Here is an 18,343-nt window from a genome sequence, read left to right on the forward strand (position 1 = left end):
TTCACACACAGCTGCTGGTGTCACCTTCGTAACTCCGCCGAGTTACCGGAAGCCGTTTGTCCCCTTCGTAACCCCGCCGAGTTACAGGAAGCCGCTTGTCTCCTTCGTAACCCCGCCGAGTTACAGGAAGCCGCTTGTCACCTTCTTGACTCCCACTGAGCCACCGCAGGCTGAGTGGAGAAAAAAAAAAAGCACACCACACAAAACTCACGTGTCCTGTCTGTGTGCTATTCAGGACGTTCCATCTCCGCCTGAGACCGTCCAACACACAGGGCGCACCGGGTGCGATTCAGGGAGCGACCCTCCTCCCAGTGTCCTCCCACACACCGGACTCACCAGGTCCAGGGGCTCGGCGGGTGCACTTCAGGACATCCGTCTCCGCCTGAGACTGCCCAACACTCGTGCCTCACCAGGTCCATGGTCATACCACGTGCTCCCGGGATCTGATTCTTTCTCCTAGAATCTCCCAACACTGACCCACCAGGACCTTTCCTCACTGAACCCTCCAGGTACACAGTCTTACTCACTGACCCAGATCAGTACCACACACACACCAGTCTGTTACCTGTGTCAGCCACACAGGTCCTCGGGTACCTCTTCTCCGCAGAGGCACCCTAGCAATCACCAGTCTCTTTCTCTTGGGGAAGCGGCCGCACTGGGCTCACCGATCCAGACAGTGCCTTACTCACTAGGCCGCCCCACGGTTCCAGAACCACAGCCGGACAGTGGCTTCCCCAAATGCAGGCCGTCACAGGCTCTGTTCACACACGTGGCCGGTCAACATATTACACGGCTTTCTTGACCGTCAGCCCTCCTTGCTCAGCGTCGCCCTTAGCCACTGAATTTTGCAGTCCTCTTCCGTTGCTCCCAGCAACAAGGCTACAATATTGCCCGCTGCAATCTCCACCAATTGTGAGGTAACGCTGTCATTCACATAGGGGATCACTCGCTTGGCAGCCAAATAATCACGTCCGGCACGGTTTTTCCATAAATCAATAACTCCATGCTGTTTATTCCGGCATCATAAACCCACAGCCACAACATAAAGTTCATTTAAACAGCATAGCCTCCATGACAGAGCTCCACTCTGTTACCTTGTAGTTATACAGGTTATGCAATGTTCCATATACAGGCTTTCTAGCCACCAAGTTATCTCACCCTTTCAGGGTCTCCTCACGGCTGCTTCATACTCCAGATGTTCATTCGTTCCCCTAGGAACTCTCAGATGCTGGCAGCCAGTACACACAGCCACTTCACATGCTGTTAGCCAGGAATCCCCATCTCCAAGCGGGACCTTCCACAACGGACCAACCGGGTCCCTGCATTCACCACATGTGACCTACCCTGGCCACCTTATATGGTCCGTAGCCATGCCCACCGGGTCACATGGCTATGACCTCATCACAGGTCCTTGAACCCTTCACACACACTTTGCAACAGCGTTCTTAAACACACCCCCTGGGTGGGTTTGTAGGTAACTGGGTCCGCCCGTCTCCCCAGCTACCTGGAGACTTCTCCCTGACACATTGACACAACACGTCAGCAGTATCACTGCTGATCAACACACACACCAGTCTCCATCTCAAGGCCACCCACCTTGAGATACATAATGGTCATTCATGACTCTGCCATTCATCCTCTCTCCTCGGACATCCACACATCGCCCCCTAGCGGACACAGTGATCACTACACCACAATATATATAGTGAGGGGTTAACTCCTTCAGCTGCTTCTTGTGTTAAATCATCTGCTGGTTTATAGTGTAACATCATAAACTATGGCAGGGTTCAGCAAAGTAAACAGGTCCTTTGTGGCATAATGGCAAAACAAACAGATAACGTATAGCAAAGTTTAATTATCTGAGGGATTTGCCCGCTCAGACCACCATGTGTCTTCAGCTCCACCTGGAGCCACAGATTGGCGTCCTTTCCTCTCCAAAACAGCACACCAACACGCTGTCATGATCCAGGTTGGATTATGACAGATTTTGCACAAGTAACCTTTTTTTTTTCCTTTAAGCTGTGTGCTTAAAGTTAGTTTTGCCCCGGTGGCCATTAGGGTCATTACACTGTGGTTGTTTCAGTTCTAGTTTTGCCCCCGGTGGCCATTAGGGTCATTACACTCTGGTTACTTTAGTTTAGTTGCCCCGGTGGCCGCTAGTGTTATTGCACGTGATTATGCAGCAGGTGTGATTCCCTGGCTCCTACCTATAAAGGAGTTGCAGGTGGTCTCACTCACTGTTGGTGATAATGCTCATTTCCAACCAAGTCGGGTGAAGGAAGGAACTACAGAGAGGAGTTCCTGGCAGCTCAGGGGAGCTCTGGTGTAATAGCTTCAGGCGGAAGCTGAATTCAGGTGTCGAGCTTCAGGGGTGAAGCTGAACTCTGGTGTCGTATTGGTGTTGTACTCGTAGTGGTGTTGCTGGAAGCAATAGCAACAGAGCAAAGCTATGTGGTGTTTTTCCCTGTTTGTGACTTTCCTTGTGTGTGTATTAGTGCAGTGGTGGGATTAGTTTCTGCACCATCCAATTCACCAGAAAGGGATAGGTGCAGGGTGAGCTAGGGATTTGAGGTATCCTGCTCGTCGCCAGGTGCGGAACCTGCCTAGGGATCATCAGGAGTGTAGGGACACTGACTCAGGGGAGTGCAGGAGGTCTCCAGGTCCCCATTCCCTATTGCAGGGCCCTCCATTGTAACTGTTTCCCCGGTGTTTCCCTTAACTCTGTTTAAATTCGCCCTGCTGGAGGCGGTGTATCCACGGTCACGGGTGTTATAGAAATTCGCCCTGCTGGAGGCGGTGTATCCAGTCACACGTGACATTACACACGCCTGCTAAGTCCAGCCATTAAATACAGACCATGTGACTGATCTCATGGCTGTGACATCACACAGGTCCTGTTAGCACAAGGCTGTGCCGACTCTGCAGGTGGAGATATCGTGAACATCTTCCCACCCACTCTATAGATGTCCACCTAAAACCAGCTCATGTATGCAACTTTAATTTAACCCTCACAACACGTAGTGTGCAGCAGAAAAATACTCTGGTTTCACATCACTGACACCATTATGCGCAGTGACACATATCTCCTCTCATATACTGTGCCAGTGACCCTGTCACATATTCCCCCCCTCTGCCCAAAGCCAGGGGTTTTGACACCTTCAGACACCAAACAGGGGATTCGGGAAAGAGTAACCGCGTTACCATGTAACTTCCCTGGCCTATGCTCTATTTGGAAACTGAAATCTTGAAGCTCTAAGAACTACCTAGTCACTTGGGCATTCTTACCCTTCTTCCCTCTTAAGCATCTCAGAGAGCCATGGTCTGATACTAGCTTAAACCTATGGCCTAGAAGGTAATACTTCAGTGTGTCGACGGCCCACTTCATAGCTAAGCACTCCTTTTCAACAATTTTGTAGTTCTTCTCGCAGGAAGAGAGTTTCCGGCTCATATACAGGATTGGATGCTCTTCTCCATTTATTTCCTGACACAGCACAGCTCCCATCCTGAATTTCTGAAGCATCTGTCTGGACCACAAATTAATTGCTAAAGTCCGGTGTGACCAGAACCGAATGCTTGCACAGACACCACTTAAGCTCCTGAAATGCCACCTCTGTGTCAGAAGTTCATTTCACCATCGTCGACTTGGTGCCCTTAAAGAGATCTGTTAATGGTGCAGCAATTTTGGTGAAATTTAGGATAAAATGTTGGTAATACCCCACAATTCCAAGAAACGCCCTCATTTGTTTCTTGGAGAGTGGTTGCAGCCACTTTTAAATTGCCTCGATCTTATATAACTGTGGCTTGACTTCATCTCTCCCAACGATGTAGCCCAAGTACCTGGCCTCTTCTCTCCCTATGGCACACTTTTGTGGATTTATAGTGAACCTAGCTTTCCTCAATGCATCCAGAATCACCTGTACCTTTGATAGATGACTACTCCAGTCAGGGCTGAAGACAACAATGTCATCAAGGTAGGCTGCGGCATATTTCTTATGTAGAGCCAAGATCCAATCCATCTCCCTCTGGAAGGTAGCTGGGGCCCCCGAAGTCAGTCTGAAGGGCATTCTGATGTACTGGAAACATCCATCAGGCGTCGAGAAGGCCGTCTTCTCCTTGGTACTCTGGGACATGGGTATCTGCCAATACCCCTTCATCAGGTCAAGGGTTGTGATGTACCTTGAGAGCCCTAGTCGCTCAATGAGGTCTTCCATATAGGGCATCGGATACGGATCAAAACTGGACACCTCATTGAGCCTGCTGTAATCCTTACAAAATTGCCAATCGCCAACGGGCTTCTGCACATGGACGATGGGACTCGACCATCCACTCTTTGACTCCTCTATCACACCAAGGTCTAGTATTCTCTTCACCTCCTTTGATATTATCTACTGGCATTCTTTGAGGATTCTATAGGGCTTGAGGTTCACCCTTATATGCGACTCTGTTAACACGTTGTATTCCACCACCTGTGTACACCCTGGCAACTCTGAGAATAGGTCAGCATCAGTTCTCGACACTGTTGCTTCTGGCCCGGCGATAGCGTCTCAGTAATTGTGACCTCCTCCACTTTGGCTTCAGGACAGATCCCCAGGCAAGGAGGTTCCAGTGATTCCCGATCTCAAGATGATTTGAGCAAGTTCACATTTTACACCTGGTGCGGTTTCCTGCAACCGGTTTTTGCACCTTGTAATTCATGTCACCCAGTTTTTCCACCACCTCATATGGCCCTTGAAACTTGGCTAGTAACTTTCTCTTCACCGTGGGTATAAGCACTAGCATGTGGCCCCCTGGCTGGATTTGCCTCAGCCTTGCTGATCGGTTATATAATCCCGCCTGTGCTTCCTGTGTCTGGAGATGTTCCTTCACGATAGGCATCACATGAGCCATCTTCTCCTGCAACTGAACAACTTGCTCAAAAACAGGTTTCCTTGGCAATGTCCAGGAGCCCTCGCAGATGTCGACCGTACAGAAGATCGAAGTGCGAGAAGCCAGTGGAGGCTTGTGGGACGTCTCTGATGGAAAAAAGCAGAAATGAAAGTAGATAGTCCCAGTCTCAACCATTCTTTGCAACCACCTTCCTGAGCATGGACTTCAAGGTCTTATTGAAGCGTTCCACCAGGCCATCGGTTTGCGGATGGTAAACTGAGGTTCACAGCTGGGCAATTTGGAGGATTCTACTTTGCTCATAAAGACCCGTCCTAGCAAAGATATGGACAAGCTCCCGGGCAATACTCTTAGCTGAAGAGTTCCTTAGTGGCACCGCTTCGGGGTACTGGGTCGCATAATCCATGACCACTAGGATGTACTCATGGCCCTGTGAAGATTTCACTAAGGGACCTACTAGGAAAGTGAAAGCGGTTATCTGACAGATGGGGCAGGACATCTATCACAGGCAATTCGACTAAGGGGCTTTGAAAGTGAGAAGTGAAAGCGGTTATCTGACAGATGGGGCAGGACCTACAATAATTTAAGATCTCTCGGTAACATCCTGGCCAATAGAAACTCTACATTACTCTTTCCTGAGTTTTCTCCACCCCAAGATGTCCCCCAAAACATGGAAATGGGTCATGTCTAAAAACTTCCACAAGTTGGGTCCTGGAAATAACAGCTGCTCCACTATCTCACTTCCCCTCAATTCGGTCACCCGATACAACAAATCGCCAAAGTGAGGGAACCTGGTATCAGCCCCCAGCTCTTGAGCAACCCCATTACATACAGTAACATTATCAAACGCCCCCTTCAATGTAAGATTTCTAAGTTGAGCAGTCCCAAAGTTCTCTTCAGTCACTTCTAACTCAGTGAAGATGGGCTCCTCTGTCACCATCTCGTCCTCCTCTCCAGCGAGGACACAAAGGGGAACCTCCTCCATCTTTACTTTTGACAGAGTTTCTTCCAGAGGGACCTGGGTTTTGTCTGTAATACTCTGTGCAACCCCCTTTTGCCACAAGTTCCAAAACCGTGAAAAATCCCGCAACAGTATGATAGGATGTATTAAATTTTTTACTACCCCAACCTCATGGGACTTAGTACCACAGTATGTTCCCATGGTCACTCTGGCTACAGGTTAGTCCTTAGCGTCTCCGTGTATGCAATGCACGCCCACAAACTTATTAGGGATAAATTCGTGGGACAGTGTAGCACTGATTAGGGTCACTAGACTGCCAGAATCCAAAAGCCCAAGAACCATGACCCCATTGACTGACATGGTAAACGACTGCAGCCCCTTGCCTGGTTGACAGTCCACACTGCAGGCTGCATAGGAATAATAGGAGCAGCACCTGCCTAGGCGTCAGTTTATCGGTTCAGGGGACATATGACACTGGGCAGCTACGTGTCCAGGATTGTGACATCACCAACAGACCACATCCTTAATAATAGCCTTAGGGGACCCCTCAGTGGGATTGACGAGCCCCCCATTTGTGGGTCTAGCCACCCTCCATGGTAAGCCCACCCCCTTTGGGTATCCCATTACGGGAAGTGGCGATGTATGGTTTCCTGAGGGATTTCGCAACAAACTGGTATCTCTCAATCAGGCTAACCAGGCTGTGCGCATTCCAAGGGTCATCCTGGGTAACCCTGGTCTGTATTGGCCTAGGAAGGGAGTGGATGAATCGTGAATCGGTGCATCACCATCCACTCGACCATCTGGGCAATAGTGGAAGTCTCTGACTGCAACCACTTCTGGACTAGGCACAACAAGTCCAACCTTTGCAAGCGAGGGGGTTTGTCGCCAGCATATGCCCAGCAGTGGACTTGCTGAGCTCTAACGGACATCGTTACTCCCAGGCATGCCAAGATATCAGTTTTTAATTTGGTGTAATCTTTCGCATCCTGGAGGGATAAGTCATTTTTGAGCACCTCTGCCCACTGCTTTGGCAGAAGTTTTTCCCGTTCAGCCACCCTCTCAAAAACAGTCAGAAAGGCTTCCACATCATCCCCCGGGGGTCATTTTTTGCATGGTTTGTCTTACCGTTTTCTGAACGTACAAGTTATCACAAGGAGCTGGGAAGGGGACCACCAACCTCCCATGAACCACCTCTGCGAGGAGTTCCATTTGCCATGTTAGCGCCTCCTGCTGCTGTCGCTACTGCTGCTGAAGCTGCTGCTGTTGACTGGCGAGCTGGTGCTGGGGTTGGACCTGGACCAGATGGACAAGCTCCTCCAAGCTGCAGGACGTCTCGTGCGGGATGGCGAATTTTACCCAGGATATCCAGTTGTCCACAGCCACTATGCATGTTCCTGGTGTAACAAGGTGGCACGAGGTGGTAGTCGCAGGCGAGTCTACTGCAGCAGAGTCAGTCCAAACGCCGGCCCCTTGCACATAAAATGACAGTTCTGGTCCCAGACCCAGGTCACAGTGGGTTACCTCAGTTCTGCGGTTGTTCTCCATGATGAATGGCGTCCTCCAGATGTACCACACTTCATATTGTATAGGGCCAAACAGTGGTAACTTGTATTTAATAATGAAGATGTAGAAAGAAACAATAGACATAGAATTACTGCTCAGTCCCTAGTCACAGTCATGGCTGCAAAACTCCCAGTAAGCTCTATGAAGCTAAAAATCTCAGGTGAGGTACACATTCAGTCCTGGCAGTTCTGTCCCAGATAGGAGACACATATTCCCCAGAAGGGGTCCCTTCTGTCCCTGGTGAGGAGTGGGGACACACATCATGCCTCAGGCAGTCCTGCCTGAGCTCTGACCAGAAAGCCTCAGCTTCCTCTTCCTTAGAGGCTGTTGGCTCAGCCCCCTAAATTAACCCCTTCTGTTCCTGCCTCTGACATGTGCATTACAAACATATATGGCAGACAGCACAGTTGACAGAGTAAAACACAAGGGGATAACATTAATATGTTATCATACAGGTACTGCAAACAGTGTATATATATATATATACACTGTATACACTGTATATATATATATATATATATATATATATATATACTGTTTGCTGTATATTTTTTATGATTATTTTGATTATCTTCTTATTTTCATCTTTTCTCCTTCTGTTTAACTCACACATCATGGGAACAATGAAGTGGTTTTTTTTCCAGACTCTCTTGTATTCAATCCAGACAGATTCCACCCAGACGCTCCCAAGTAAATACCTTTATTACCTTTAAATAATATATTTAATATTTTTTTAAGGGAAAATCCATTATCAAATATTCAGGGGATTGAAGGGAGTTCCTTCAGTCTTAAAGATTTTCCCACCTTACTGATTTCTTGCTCTTCTAGTGCTGCCTGGATCTGTACTTGACATGCATGTGACCGCTGCAGTCAATCACTGGCCATTGGTGATTAACTGCATGGGCTACGTGTCCATATGGACAAAATAAGATATACAGAGGCAGGCTTCGTATGTACTGTACTGTCTTGGCCAAATGTATATGTGACTACTTCAGCCAATCACTGTTGGTGACCGACATGGCCATTGATTGACTGCAGTGGTCATATGCCTGTTATGTGTAAATAGGAAAAACAAAGACTGAAGGGGAGATCTGTGCAGCTCTGGAGGACAAGTGGCACGGGATCTCTAAGGTGACCATACTGAATTTAATTTTATTTTTGAGCATTTTGAATCATTTAAAAAAATGCAGTGGTGAGCTACTTCTTTAATCTTCAGGCTGGCTACAAAGAACGCCTCTATCTTTGAGGGGCCCAATACACTGTGAAATGCTTAGCCCCTATAATGTTTGGTTACCAAGGTCTAAGTGTCACCAGCGTTTCCCCAGACTGATTAACATTGCCTTGCTTTTAACTCATTTTCCTTATGCACACAGGCCATATTTTTCATACTTCCCGTTCTCTTTGGGACCACGTTCTTGCATTGGTCAAGTCTTTGCACAGGTGAGTTATGGACGTCTCTAGTGAAGATGAAGGCACCAACTGGGACAAATATAAGAACGATCCGAGGGGTATGAATCAGATATGAGTAATTATGTATGTTCTCATTGTATTCAGATGGAAGCCAAGGTTGTCATGGCCAAGCTCCTCCAGAGATTTCATTTTGAGCTTGTGGAAGGTCAGAACCTTCGAATCATGGACAGCGGCACCCTGCGACCCATGGACGGCGTGATCTGCAGACTACGACCCAGAACCAACTCAGGAAAAGCAAATAAAGTAGACTAGACTTGTATATTAGGCTGAGCCATGTGGAAAAAAGTTGCACTGATGTGTGGTTCTTGCCATGAATTGACAATGTCACTTTTTCAACTTCCCCTCCAAAAACTCACATCACAATTGCAATTTGTCTTCAACTAAAAGTCGTTATGTAGTCCCAAGCATGTAAGGGGAATGTCTGCCATTGCAACCAATTTTTTCATGCAACTTTGCTAACCCTTATGGATACACCTGCCGTTTGGCCGTTTGATGTACCGTATGCAGCTTATTTCCAGATGTATAAGTATCCATGGTTACAGACTACAAAGAACCCTTGAGTAGTCGGATTTTTCAGTCATATTTCCTTCTATCTGTTCACTACTTCTTAAGAACCCAAACAACATGTGGAGGGAATGGGTGCAAGTCTCACTGAAGAATGAAACGCCACAGAGTGTATGTTAGGCTATGTGCACACATTGCAGATGCTGCTGCGGATTTTTCCACGTGGATTTTGCTAAATCCGCAGGTAAAATGACCTGTAATAACAAACTGTAATAATCAAACAAAAAAATCAGAAATAGAAAAGGTATAAAACATTAAATGCAGATTTTAGGATTTTGGTGCAGTCTCTGGATTGAGATGGATGCAACGTTCAGGAGACATAACACAGGATCCCAGCTGAGATGAGTTTGCACATGAATAGCAGAAGTGAATAAGCAGTCACAGAAGAGCAGCTTATTACAACCACAGATGCAGGGCACTGGATAGAAGCACAGGTCCAGGGTTATAGGATAATGGATATGGGATAGGCAGCAGAGCTACGAGTCAATCAGTAGGGTTGCAACAGGCACATCCTCATCATACCAGGATACAAGCATAAGACAGGTTTTACAGGGGTAGCACAAGGATGAAGACAAATCAAAGGTTGACGGTTTATATCATATCGGGGTTAATTACCCTGCTGGTCACAAAGAGGAAGCTGTGGGGAGGAGTAACCAAATGCAAATACATAAACATTTCATTACAAAACGAACCAATAATAAAAGACAACAATAACTTACTCCCCATAAATCACAAATTGGACTAGATTAAAAAGAAAAAAAAATAAATTAATTTTTAAAGAGAAAAAAAAAAAACTTCTCTTACCAGAATCAAACCTATGAGGTTGTGGGACTAAAAGTATGTATGTGAACTAAAATCATCCACTTTAACTAGTAGTGCTATAGGCACACTATTATATTGGACTAAAAAGAGCCATCTATTTAAGATAAAAAGAGAACATTATATACACAGAAAACCAAGACCGTGAAGAACCAGACTGGTTTTCCACTTACAGTACTAACATAAGAAGTCAGGAAACCTTTTCAGAGTGACAGAAAAATAAACGCATCTGAGAAGAAATTTCACTCGAAAATATCGCACACCTCATTGAGTCCATTTGGATTTATGGTATTCAACCTATAAATCCAGTAGATTTCTCTTTTACACAAAGCCTGGAGTCTGTTAGGGGTATTAGAATCAACTCGGTCAATAGGTAAAAACCGCAAACCCGAAAAATCCCGTCCTTGTATGATAGCGCAGTGTCTGGACAGGCTGTGCTTTAAAAGTATGAAAAGAAACATTGACCCTGGTTTCTGATATTCATTTACATGTGGATGTGAAACCTAAATCAGAATTTTTTCCTACAGAGAATATGGGGAGTTTTATTAATGTATTTGGGGATCTGATATTGAAGGAATTTAAATCCTTGAAAAATTTCAATGATAAAAAATGTAACCTGACTAGATTAGAGAAAATGGCACTGAAAAATCTGGCAAACAATCGTGAAATAGTTATACGCCCAGCAGAGAAGGGTGGGGGGATTGTTATACAAGATTTTAATATTTACTGCCAAGAGGCGTTTAGAATTTTATCAGACTCAAATTTTTATTTGAAAGTAAAATCTTATCCTGGTACTAATATTCTAAAGGAGTATTTATCATTTATAAAAAATGCAAAAAAAGATGGTATCCTTAATGAGAAAGAGGGGAGGTTTTTAATGGTAAAAAACCCGAATATTCCTTTTTTTTTATCATCTCCCCTAGATACATAAAGATCTTAATAACCCCCCAGGCAGGCCCATTATATCTAGCATTGGTTCTATTTATAACGGATTGGCTGAATATATTGATTCTGTGATGAAAATCCATGTTTTTACATTACCTAGTTTTTTAAGGGACTCAGCTCACTTGATTCAGCTTCTGAAGACTGTACAATGGAAGGATTCATATATATTTGTGACTCTCGATATTACAGCACTTTATTCAAATATCCAACAGGATGTAGCTCTATCTTGTTTACTATTTTATTTGGAGTCTGATGATCGGCTTTCGGCCCCCCAAAGAACTTTTATATATAAGGGTATTTCATTATTCATGAAAAATGATTTCTTTACCTTCTTGGGTGTTTTTTATCATCAATTAACGGGTGTGGCTATGGGATCTAAAGTAGCACCAACCATTGCTAATCTTGTTATGGGACGTTTTGAGAACATTTTTATAGAGAATTCTGTTTTTAAAAACGAGATCATTTTTTATAAGCGCTTTATTGATGAATTTTAATTTGGGATAATCGGCACAATAACCTTGGTGTTTTTATTGATCATCTTAATTCTAACAAATGGGGTTTTAATTTTACTCCACATTTTAGTGATACTGCCATTGATTTTTTGGATTTAAATTTATTTATTGAATCCTGCAGTATTCACACTAAGACGTTTTTTAAGAAGGTGGACGCTAATAGTTTTTTTACATTTTGGAAGCGGGCATTATTTTAAATGGGTTTTCAATATACCAGTAAATCAGTTTAAGAGAATTAGGAGGAATTGTACTGAGGAGAAAGATTATTTGGAGCAGGCTGATTTTAAAAAAAAAAAGGTTTTATGCACAAAACTATCCAAAAAAACTTATTGAAAATTCCCTCAGACATGTACAGACTGAGTGTAATCAGGAAACGCTGCTTACAAAGAAAAAGAGCCGAGAGGAGGGGGACTTCTCGTTTAATTTTTTAACTACATTTAATAAGTGCCACAAACAAATGAAAAAATATATTAAGGAGGAATTGGCACATCCTCCGCAGTGATCCCATTTTGGGGAAGTTCTTGCCGGAGAACCCCAGGGTCACCTATAGGAGGGCTCCCACGATCAGACATATATTAGCCCCCAGTCGTTTGAAGGAAAAAACCCTGAATCCCTCTGTGAATATTAAAATAGCTAGTAATGTTGGAGTGTTTCGGTGTGGGGAACTGAAATGCCATTGTTGTAAAGGCATCACTCATAATATGCCCTCTTTCAGCTCTACCTCCACCAATGAATCCTTTCCCATATGTGAAAGGTTGTCCTGCGAGTCGGACTTTGTCATTTATTTGATACAGTGCAGCTGCAATAAGCAGTATATAGGGCGGACAACACAAACATTAAGAAAGAGAAGTAATGCACATCGTCACAATGTCAAAAAAGGCTTTATGAAGCACGGCCTGTCCAGACACTGTGCTATCACACATGGACGGGATTTTTCGGGTTTGCGGTTTTTACCTATTGACCGAGTTGATTCTAATAACCCTAACAGATTCCAGGCTTTGTGTAGAAGAGAAATCTACTGGATTTATAGGTTGAATACCATAAATCCAAATGGCCTCAATGAGGTGTGCGATATTTTCGAGTGAAATTTCTTCTCAGATGCGTTTATTTTTCTGTCACTCTGAAAAGGTTTCCTGACTTCTTATGTTAGTACTGTAAGGCTATGTGCACACGTTGCGGATTCTGCTGCGTTTCCACAGCGGTTTTGGCCCTGCGGAAACGCAGCAGTTCCGCTTACCATGTACAGTACAATGAAACCCTATGGGGTTTCAAAAACGCTGTGCTGACGGTGCGGATTTTTCCGCAGTTTACAAACCGCAGCATGTCAATTGTTTGTGCGGATTCCGCAGCGGTTTCATACCTTTACCATAGTAGAGGTGTGAAACCGCAGGGCAAAACCGCAGACCAAACCGCAGGAAAACCGCAGGTAACTTTACCTGCGGTTTTACCTGCGTTTCCGCGTGGAAAAACCCACAGCGGAATCCGCAACATTTGCACATAGCCTAAGTGGAAAACCAGTCTGGTTATGCACGGTCTTGGTTTTCTGTGTATATAATGCTCACTTTTTATCTTAAATAGATGGCTCTTTTTAGTCTAATTTAATAGTGTGCCTATAGCACTACTAGTTAAAGTGGATGATTTTAGTTCACATACATACTTTTAGTCCCACAACCTTATAGGTTTGATTCTGGTAAGAGAAGTTTTTTTTTGTTTGTTTGTTTTTTTTTATTTCTCTTTAACCCCTTCACCCCCAAGGGTGGTTTGCACATTCATGACCGGGCCAATTTTTACAATTCTGACCACTGTCCCTTTATGAGGTCATAACTCTGGAACGCTTCCATGGATCCTGGTGATTCTGACATTGTTTTCTCGTGACACATTGTACTTCATGATAGTGGTAAAATTTCATTCAAATAACTTGCGTTTATTTGTGAAAAAATGGAAATTTGGCAAAAATTTCGCAATTTTCCAACTTTGAATTTTTATGCCCTGAAATCACAGAGATACGGCACACAAAAAACTTGATAAGTAATATTTCCCACATGTTTACTTTACATCAGCTCAAATTTGGAACCAAAATTTTTCTTTGTTAGGAAGTTTATAAGGGTTAAAAATTGACCAGCGATTTCTCATTTTTGCAACACCATTTTATTTTTACGGACCACATCACATTTGAAGCCAGTTTGAGGGGTCTATATGATAGAAAATACCCAAAAGTGACACCATTCTAAAAACTGCACCGCTTAAGGTGCTCAAAACCACATTCAAGAAGTTTATTAACTCTTTAGATGCATCACAGGAATTTTTTGAATATTTAAAAAAAATGAACATCTAACTTTTTTCCACAAAAAAAATATTTCTGGTTCAATTTTTTTAATTTTACCAAGAGTAACAGGAGAAATTGGACAGCAAAAGTTATTGTGCAATTTGTCCTGAGTACGCTGATACCTGATATGTGGGGGGAACCACTGTTTCGGCGCATGGCAGAGCTCAGAAGGGAAGGAGCGCCATTTGACTTTTTCAATGCAAAATTGGCTGGAATTCAGATCGGACGCCATGTCACGTTTGGAGAGCCCCTGATGTACCTAAACAGTGGAAACCCCCCACAAGTGACCCCATTTGGGAAACTAGACAGACCCCCCAAGGAACTTATCTAGATATGTGGTGAGAACTTTGAACCCACAAGGGCTTCACAGAAGTTTATAACGTACAGCGGTACAATAAAAAAAATCTTATTTTTTCCACAAAAATGATCTTTTCACCCCCAATTTTTATTTTTCCAAGGGTAACAGGACCCTAAAAGTTATTGTGCAATTTGTCCTGAGTACGCTGATACCCCACATGTGGGGGTAAACCACTATTTGGGCGCATGGCAGAGCTCGGAAGGGAAGCAGCGTCATTTGACGTTTTTGGCTGGAATTGAGATCGGATAACATGTCGCGATTGGAAAACCCCTGATGTATGAAAACAGTGGAAACCCCCCACAAATGACACCATTTTGGAAACTAGACCCCCCAAGGAACTTATCTAGATGTGTGGTGAGAACTTTGAACCCCCCAGTGCTTCACAGAGGTTTATAACGCCCGGGCGTGAAAATAAAAAATTCGTATTTTTTCCACAAACATGATTAATTAGTCCCCAATTTTTTTATTTTCCCAAGGGTAACAGGAGAAATTGAACCCCAAAAGTTGTTGTCCAATTTGTCCTGAGTACGCTGACACCCCATATGTGGGAGAAAACTACTGTATGGGCACACGTCGGGGCTCGGAAGGGAAGTAGTGACGTTTTGGAATGCAGACTTTGATGGAATGGTTTGCGGGTGTCATGTGCGTTTGGAGAGCCCCTGATGTACCTAAACTATTGAAACTCCCCACAAATGACCCCATTTTGGACACTAGACCCCCCACGGAACTTATCTAGATGTGTGGTGAGCACTTTGAACCCCCAAGGGCTTCACAGAAGTTTATAATGCCCGGGCATGAAAATAAAAAAATTGTATTTTTTCCACAAACATGATCAATTAGTCCCTAATTTTTTTATTTTAACAAGGGTAACAGGAGAAATTGAACCCCAAAAGTTGTTGTCCAATTTGTCCTGAGTACGCTGACACCCCATATGTGGGAGAAAACTACTGTATGGACACACGTCGGGACTCGGAAGGGAAGTAGTGACGTTTTGGAATGCAGACTTTGTTGGAATGGTCTGCGGGTGTCATGTGCGTTTATAGAGCCCCTGATGTACCTAAACTATTGAAACTCCCCACAGGTTTCCCCATTTTGGACACTAGACCCCCCACGGAACTTATCTAGATGTGTGGTGAGCACTTTGAACCCCCAAGTGCTTCACAGAAGTTTATAACGCCCGGGCGTGAAAATAAAAAAATCATTTTTTTCCACAAAAATGATATTTTTGCCCCCAATTTTTTATTTTTCTAAGAATAACAGGAGATATTGGACCCCAAAAGTTGTTTTGCAATTTGTCCTTAGTAGGCTGATACCCTACATGTGGGGGTAAAACACTGTTTGGGCGCATGGCAGAGCTTGGAAGGGAAGGAGCACCATTTGACTTTTTCAACTCAGAATTGGCTGGAATTGAGATCAGACGCCATGCTGCATTTGGAGAGCACCTGATGTGCCCAAACAGTGGAATCCCCCAATTCTAACTCCAACCCTAATGCCAACACGCCCCTAACTCTAATCTCAGCCCTAACCCTAACCCTAGCCCTAACCCTAGCCCTAGCCCTAGCCCTAACCCTAGCCCTAGCCCTAGCCCTAACCCTAACCCTAGCCCTGGCCCTAACCCTAGCCCTAACCCTAATGGGAAAATGGAAATAAATACATTTTCTTTTAATTTTTTTTCCCTAAGGGGGTGATAACGGGGGTTTGATTTACTATTTATAGCGGGTTTTTATGTTTGGCAGCTGTCATACGCTAAAAGATGCTTTTTATTGTAAAAATAGTTTTTGCATCACCACATATTGAGAGCTATAATTTTTCCGTATTTTGACCCACCGAGTCATGTGAGGTCTTATTTTTTGCGGGACAAGTTGACGTTTTTATTGGTACCATTTTCGGGCACGTGACTTTTTTGATCGCTTTTTATTCCGATTTTTGGGACGCAGAATGAACAAAAACCAGCGTTTCATGAATTTCTTTTGGGGGTGCGTTTACACCGTTCCGCGTGCGGTAAAATTGATAAAGCGGTTTTATTCTTCGGGTCGGTACGGTTACAGCGATACCTCATTTAGGTCTTTTTTTATGTTTTGTCAGTTTTATGCAATGAAAACTATTTTATATAAAAAATAATTATTTTTGCATTGCTTTATTCTGCGAGCTATAACTTTTTAATTTTTTCGCTGATGATGCAGCTCGTTTTTTGCGGGACAAGATGACGTTTTCAGCGGTACCACGGACATTGCGCTGCTGTGGGGGGCTCAGGGAAGCACGGAGGGAGCCCCCTCCCTGCCGATGCTTCCCTTTAACCCCTGGTACACTGCGATCGTGTTTGATCGCGGTGTGCAAGGGGTTAACGTGTCGGGGCCGGGTGTCAGCTGTGATAATCAGCTGACACCCGGCCGCGAACAGCGGCGCTCACCACGTGGGCGCCGCTGATCGCGCTAGACGTAGTATCCTGTCCATGGGCATAGGAGCCCGGGTCTCATGGACGGGATAGTACGTCTGATGTCAGAAAGGGGTTAAAAATGTAAAAAAAATTTTTTTGTTTTGTTTTTTTCTTTTTAATCTACTCCAATTTGTGATTTATGGGGAGTAAGTTATTGTGTCTTTTAATATTGGTTCGTTTTGTAATGAAATGTTTATGTATTTGCATTTGGTTACTCCACCCGACAGCTTCCTCTTTGTGACCAGCAGGGTAATTAACCCCGATATGATATAAACCGTCAACCTTTGATTTGTCTTCATCCTTGTACATCTGACCTGAGGAAGAGGTCATGGAATGGACCTCGAAACGCGTTGGCCTTGTATGTACCATGAAATAAAGCATTGATATTGGAACCTACTCCTAGAATCGACTGGATTTCCTCCATTTGAGGGTTGAAGTATAGCAGCGCAGGAACCAGGTGTTTTTTTTTTTTTTTTCCCTTTTGGGATCTCCTCTTTGAGTAATGGAAGCAGACGCTGTCTGTCTACACCCTCCTGCTGCAGCTTCATTATATGGGATTGAGCGTATTTAGTAGTTGTGGTGCTACACAACCTTTGAGGGTGAGTACCCTGAACAATTCAAATTTTACTTATTATATCTGGTAAAGCCCTATGGGCGCGCTTTTGTGGTTTCTTTTATCTTTATAGCTTTTGCTTTATAAAATGCATGCAAAAATGAAAGTGTGAATACCTCCTTATAATTTGTACTCTGTTACCATTGAAACACACATATTAATATGGAAGCATACTCAAAATAGTTGAAGATTTCTACTCAGGATTTTTCAGAGCATACTTTTTTTTTTTGCTTTGTTTTACTTGCATTGAAGCAATAAAAATAGTTGCAAAAGTATACATGTCCTTTACCTAATTAAGTGAATGTCTGTCTATTTGATGTTTATCCATGTACATTAAATATATTCCATAGCATTATCCACAACCACTGTCTATATTTCTAGTATCTTTGTCTTAAAGAATTTCCTTTTTATGTACCTGTGCCCTTCTAATAATCATACAGGGAGTGATTTGGGTAAAATAAGAACTAATACTTTTTTATTGCTTGCTAAAGGTGAATGTTTTAGTGGAGACCGCAATATAAAAGATTCTTGTTTTAGCCCACCAGAGGTCAGACACGTGCCAGCAGACAGAAGGAAGAGAAATGTGCAACAGCAGAGAAATGTCTGCACCATAGCTAAATAACAAGTGGGGGTGAGTAGCACTCACTATAAAAGTGCACTACCTCAAGTCCTAGTATGGAGGAGCCTGTACAAAGTATTCAGCTTGAGCTGTTGTCGGTATAGTTAATTTCAGGTGAAGGAGACTGGCCTACTAGAATGAGAAAGTACCACTACTACAGAAAAAGAGTGTGTATTGCCACTACAGAGTCAAGTTAATTACTGCTAGTTTATAGTGCATCAGCAGATATAGCCAAATCAGAAGCTATCTGAAAGTTATTGCCTATGTGTGAA

At 43.8% G+C, this 18,343-nt stretch overlaps 1 long non-coding RNA gene across 1 annotated transcript; it reads left to right on the top strand.

The window, feature by feature from the left end:
- Window positions 1-8,041: 8,041 nt before the first annotated feature.
- LOC141092032 (uncharacterized) lies at window positions 8,042-9,356 on the top strand. Its single transcript, XR_012232660.1, has 3 exons — window positions 8,042-8,098; window positions 8,782-8,848; window positions 8,963-9,356. It is a non-coding gene; the product is annotated as an uncharacterized lncRNA (long non-coding RNA).
- The last annotated feature ends 8,987 nt before the right edge of the window (window positions 9,357-18,343 follow it).

This window comes from Dendrobates tinctorius, unplaced genomic scaffold (genome assembly GCF_039654945.1).
Source record: "Dendrobates tinctorius isolate UK_male_01 unplaced genomic scaffold, ASM3965494v1 ptg000057l, whole genome shotgun sequence".
Lineage (NCBI taxonomy): Eukaryota > Metazoa > Chordata > Amphibia > Anura > Dendrobatidae > Dendrobates > Dendrobates tinctorius.